Consider the following 6,000-nt stretch of genomic DNA (forward strand, 5'->3'; position numbering starts at 1 on the left):
AATATGTAAATAATTGAAAACTTGTAAAAAATAATAAATAATTTGACCATCCTTTTGCCAAAATTCAGTTTGCAAGAATTACTGCATCTACATCGAGCAATGTGGTGTTGAAAAAATACATACATAAATAATTAAAATTGTCATTTCAAAAATAATCTTAATGTGGCATGAATGCAAACCATAAATGCAATGATTCAGAAAAAAAAGATTGTGTGCCCTAAGCCCTTAACAGCTCACCTTGCACTTATTTCATTTATAAGTACGTTGACCAATGGATTAATTTTACTTGAATAATAATTAAAGGAGTAGCCTTGACATCCAAAAACATTAACCACTTATGTCCCACTGTCTAATTATCTGCACTTTGAATTGTCTAAAAAATTGGAAATTATTCTGACAAATGAGCAAAGTGCTGTTGTTGCTGATCCATATTACTAACCGAGAATGGTAAACCGGATATGGAAGCAGGTATGCCCGTGGACGCAGGAGACATAGTGCGCAGGCGCCACACAAACCCCCCCACAGACTACGGAGTGAAACAGGAGAGACTACGAACCGTCTGACATGCCGCAAGCAGGATAAAGCGAGGTCAGAAATAAAAGACAGAGTAGGAAACAAAGTAAAACATCATAAAGAGGTTAAAGAACGGGGCCAAAAACATGGAGAGCAGGTTACAGATGATGAAAACTGGAATGCAACAGCTTCAAAAAAACCTTGGCACGAAACACATGCACAGCGAAATACAGAATATAAAAGCAGAAAAAACGACAGTTAAACGTCCACACCACACAGCGGAGGCAGACCCGGAACGTGCAGGCGCCTACATCGCGCGTCGGAAGGTGCGGGAAAGTACGAAAGGCAAAGGCGCCTACACAGCATGGTAAAACCCGACCTAATACGGAAGGCGCAGGCGTTGCCGCCATATAGTGAGTGGCACTACTGCGTAGTGAAGGCGCAGGAGTGAAGTTAGGAATAATGTGCCGCTTGGGATCGTACAAAACGCCAAACGCGACCCACCGTCTGAAAACTGCGGAGGCAAAGCAGGCACGGGTACAAACCGAACGAGCTCGACTGACGGATATACGCCTACAATGCGCGTCTCAAACCGCAGAAGCAGGGCAAGCAGGGGTTCAAAACAACGCAAGCTCCTACAATGCGCGTCTGAAACTACGGCTGCCCAGCAGGCACGGGTTCAAAACGCCGGGGGTAGGCGAGCCCCCTTGTTCAAGTATAAAATACAAACTGACTTTAGCCCATCCATGTAAAATACTGAAGACAACCTTTTAATTTAAACCAAACATGTAACTGAAAAAAAAAAGAAAGTAAGCATTATTAGTACATACCTGTACATACTTTACAAAATACATTGAGATTACAATCGCCATTACAAGGACATTACATAAAAGTTGTTTATTGAAGCAATCGGATTAATTCATCGGTTAATTTTAAGTAGTCTTATGACTGACTGCAAGTAAGAGTACATACAAGAAGACTACTAAATTAATCTCCACTTGGTTCAAAACTTACAAAATATGTTACACATGCAACTAGGCTACACACCGTGCATTATACTAAAATGGTTCCAAAGTAAGTCTACTGAAGTATTAATCAAGCACATTCCTTCCTGTAATTAAGATGATCACTTGCAATGAAAGCTGCATGCACAACACAACAATAAATAATCAAGGGTTAAAAATAAATAAATACTGCTTGAATAAACAATTAACATTCTCAATTACCTGTTTGGGTTCAGTGGGTCCACCCTTTTCAACCCACTTCCAACCAGCTCGTCCTGTGGGCCTGAAGGAACACTCACTCGATGAGTTATATTGACAGAGGCCTTCAAATACTCTTCTATTTTCCCCCACTCCGTCACACTGTGGTGCTGATATAAATCACCAACAAGCTTTCTCTTGCTCATGCATGGCCAGATCTCTAAGCAGCCAAGCAACAAAGGACTTTGAAGAAAAATATGTTCTATGTATGTTTGTGAGGATGTTGGTGTGTGTTTAAAATGGAGGGTTAAAACTTCACTTTTGTGCTTTTTGTGACAGCACAGGGAAAAAGGCAAGTTTGAAAAAAATAAAAAAATTTTTTTTAAAAAAATAAAAAATCTTCTACACAGTCCAACAACTCATTTAATGAAGGCTGTGTTTAGAGAGCGGGGGAAAAAAAGGGGGGGGGGGGTGCTGCCGTAAACGTTCAGCAGCCAGACACAAAGAAATCAGCTGTCTTCCAAAATATTTTCTAAATAAACATTTAATATGATCCCAATCCAATGATCTTCAAGAAGGAAAACATTTAAGCTTCTTTTACCTAGTGGGGAAAAAAAATTAAAAAAAAAAACACACACAAAAAAAAAAAAACACTCCCCCTTTCTCAGGATGTTCGGTTAAACAGAAAGAAAGTTCCACTGTGAAAGGCAGAAACCAGCAAAATTTAGATTAAACTGGATGGAGTACACTTAGAAAACTGTAATAAAACATTAAACATAATTAACATTAAACAATTCTGGACAAGAATTAGCTACCAAAAATGACCATTTTATTATATCGTCCCTTTTGAGACAGCTCGTTGGTGCTTAAGAACAAGCTCAATGGGACAAAGCAAACTCAAACGTAAAAAGTATAGCATAGGCTAATGTACGGAATGAAGAACTCCTTTTCAAGCAAATACTATTTCATGCACAGATGTCACTAAGTGAGACATAGGAGTGTCTTCAGGTACTATAAAGAGCCTAAAAGCAAATTAATACTGCATTTGTAAGCATCTTTTGAGTCTGCAATTGCACAGAATTGAAAATAAAAGCTGTGATTTACGATCTGTCAAATGAAGATAAAAAAAAAATACACATACATACAGAAAGTCTCTTTCAATTTGAATGAGGTAGCTTCAAAAAGTTCCCAGAATTGTTTTAAAAGTAATGTACAAGGATAACTTAATTACATCAAATGTTTTTTTAAGCATGTATACAGCTTATTTTCACTCATACAAAATGTTTACTATTGATCAGTGTTATTAGCCTCCGAATCAAACAAAAATCAAATGCTTGACAATCAGGTGACAGATGCTTATACATGCTCCATACGAAAATCCTGTACTTGCAACCCTGAACAGAAACACATTGTAAACTGTGGCCATGAAAAAAAAACATTTTTCACTGAAAATATGGTCCTCCACAAATTGTTTTGCTTTCTGAGGACTAAGTATCTGCTGGTAAAACTTTATTAAAACCTAGAATTATCAGTACAAATAGGGAATCCTGGACAATTAAAAGGTTACATTTTTTGGAAAAGGTTGATGCTTACAAGAATGAAAATTATCCTGCTTGTTTTGAGCCAAAAATGTGACAATGTTTCCTACTATCCCATAGTATAACTTGACCAATACACTAAGCATCTTTATCATGTGCTGAAGTGGGCTACCAATGAGACCATTAGACAGTCAAGCCCTCCCATTTGGGACTGTTTTTATCTCGTCATAGACTTTATGTAGATTCACTAGTGTATCACTGTACACTTGTCTGTTTTTTTGTGAAAGCACTCAACTAACAACATTGTTGCCCCTTCACTTTTACTACCTTTCAACTAGAAAACACAAATAGCACAGTACTGTGCAAACATCTTTGGCACACGTTAAAAAAATCTGAAAAGTGCAGACGCTTTCAAAAATACTGAAAAGGTTCTAAACATCAAAAAAGTACAATAAGGAGCACTTAAGAGTATAAAAATAAATCAAGCCTTGTTTTGACCACTCTTCGCCTTTAAAACTGCATCAGTTCTCTTAGGTATACTGTCATGCAGTTTTAGAAGTAATCTGGCTTGCAGTTTGTTACAAGTGCCTTAGTGAACTTGCCACAATTCTTCTGCACACTTTGGGTGTCACCATTGCTCCGGTCTCTCTTGGGTATCCCAGACAACCTTGCGGAGGCCTTTCCAATTGTCACAGAACTCAATGCTCTTCCAACACTCCAGCCCTCGCATTTGTGTGTGTAGGTCAGTCTCTTGACTTTGTTTCCATTTTGAAGAAGTTTCTTTTTTTCAGTAACTCGTTTTTGTGTGTAGGCGAGTATCCTGACTTTGCTTCCACTTTGAAAAAGTTTATTTTTTTCAGTGACTCGCCCACGAATACCACTTCTAGCAAGACTCCTCCATACTGTAGATGGGTGTACTTGGGTTCCAGTTGTTTCTGCAAGTTCAGAGTTGATAACAGTGCTGGACTTTTTCAAATTTAGAAGAGAAGCTAGTTTTATGTATCTCTCATCCAACAAACTGAGTTTCCGTGGCCGACCACTGCGTTTTTGGTCCTCAACCTTGCCAGTGTCATTGTGCTTCTTTAAAAGAGCTTGAACAGCGCATCTTGAAACACCAGTCTGCCGTGAAATTTCTGCTTGGGAGACACCTTTCTGATGCAGGAGAACTATCATGTGTCTTGTTGCCATGTTCACTTTTGCCATGGTAAGAACAGATTTGAAGGGTATAACTTCACATCTGTCACTAATCAGTTTATTTCAAATCAACTCTTTATATCACTGATCATAAGTAAGGGTTGGTCATCTTTGTTTTATCATGCACTGAGCTACAGGCATAAAAAGTGATCTTTTTATAGGCAGAAGTGGTAAAGTTTTTAATGTATTACTTTACCGAAAAATAAATTCATATATTTAATTCTTTAGGAGACAAATGTTGGAACATCTGAAGTTTGTTATTTTCTACTGACACACTAATCCATAAGAGGAAAAAAAAAAACACTGACAATATTTATCGCAAAAAAAAAAACAAAAAAAAACCCGGTGCCAAAGACGTTTGCACTGTAATGTATAAACAGTTAACATTAAACTACTCAACGATTTCTACTTACGCAATCAAGTAATGCATGAGCTCTTAAATAGTACTCGCTATGCAAGGTTGATACTGTAAGCGAAAATAAACTGGGGTACTAAATTAGAAATTCTAGGAACTTAATGTATACACCTGCATTGTTATATTAATTTCTAAACTTCCGATTTTTCAGCCTATTTATATTTCCTTTAAAGAGATTTTTTTCAGTTTTGGTAACTAGGACAAAATTAATCAATAACAGGCCTCAGCTCGTTATTCAAAATGCGTATACACGGTAGTGATAGGAACTAACACAATTAAGAAAAAACATCAATCAATTATGAACACAAATATAGGGCACCATAGATGCATACGTAATTATTACATTGAATTTAATGTAACGTTAACCACATCTAGAGACAAGGCCCGCCGCCATTTATAGCCGTAACAAGCCCCCTTCAAAAAGCGTTAGAGCGGTAAACAATGAAAATAATTGTCATTCTATTCAAAGAACTCGGACTAATTACACTTATTAAATAGCAATAAAGTTACCCAAATTATATTTTAATTACTGTAACGCGTGTGTTCCCTCGTGAATATTTGAACAACTCAGTTCCACTCCTTTCCGCTGTCTGACTCGACGTCCTCCCAGAAACTCAATAAAGGCCTGCAAATTGTCAGACACGCATGCGCAGTATAAAACAGGAAGTACAATCTGACCTTCCCTTTTGATCGTGTCTGTGGTAGTGAAAACATGTTTGCAGGACACCAAACCAAGTTTTGCTTTTAAGCTAAATGTGCTTTTTTTCTCACAATGCAAAATTATTTTGTATATAACTTAGATCCTATCAAGGAGAGCGAGATGCCCGAAGTCACCAGCTGTTGGTGGCTCCCGTTTTGACAAACAGATTAAACCCCACACTATCCGTTCTTTTGGGTGGTATACATCTCAACGCCGTCTTGCTAAATTAGGACTACTTAATAACTTCCCAAATCACGCATTTTCGTTTTAGATTGTTATAAACCATTCGCTTCTGTTGAACTTTTTTTTTTTTTAGTTAAGATTGCCCCGTGTTTTCAACTTGGCGACAAATCAGTGTTTTCTAAATTTGTATAGGGATAATAATTATTGTGTTTGTCTTGCAAGGTCAACTACTGCAAGATTTAACGTAGGTTGAAT

General features: G+C 37.4%; 1 protein-coding gene across 4 annotated transcripts in view; it reads right to left on the reverse strand.

Moving 5' to 3' along the window:
• The window catches only part of zc3h11a (zinc finger CCCH-type containing 11A), a 42,468-nt gene extending 36,976 nt beyond the window's left edge, over nt 1-5,492 (reverse strand). The window contains exons 1-2 of one of the 4 annotated variants that reach the window (XM_051924598.1): nt 5,373-5,492; nt 1,740-1,800 (exon numbers count right to left, since the gene is read on the reverse strand). The gene's annotated coding sequence lies outside the window, so the exon portion shown is untranslated. Of the gene's footprint in view, nt 1-1,739; nt 2,125-5,372 lie in introns of those variants that run through there. The other 3 variants (XM_051924599.1, XM_028797169.2, XM_051924600.1) reach the window with 3 other exon arrangements.
• Between the last annotated feature and the right edge of the window lie 508 nt (nt 5,493-6,000).

This window comes from Erpetoichthys calabaricus, chromosome 3 (assembly GCF_900747795.2).
Source record: "Erpetoichthys calabaricus chromosome 3, fErpCal1.3, whole genome shotgun sequence".
Lineage (NCBI taxonomy): Eukaryota > Metazoa > Chordata > Cladistia > Polypteriformes > Polypteridae > Erpetoichthys > Erpetoichthys calabaricus.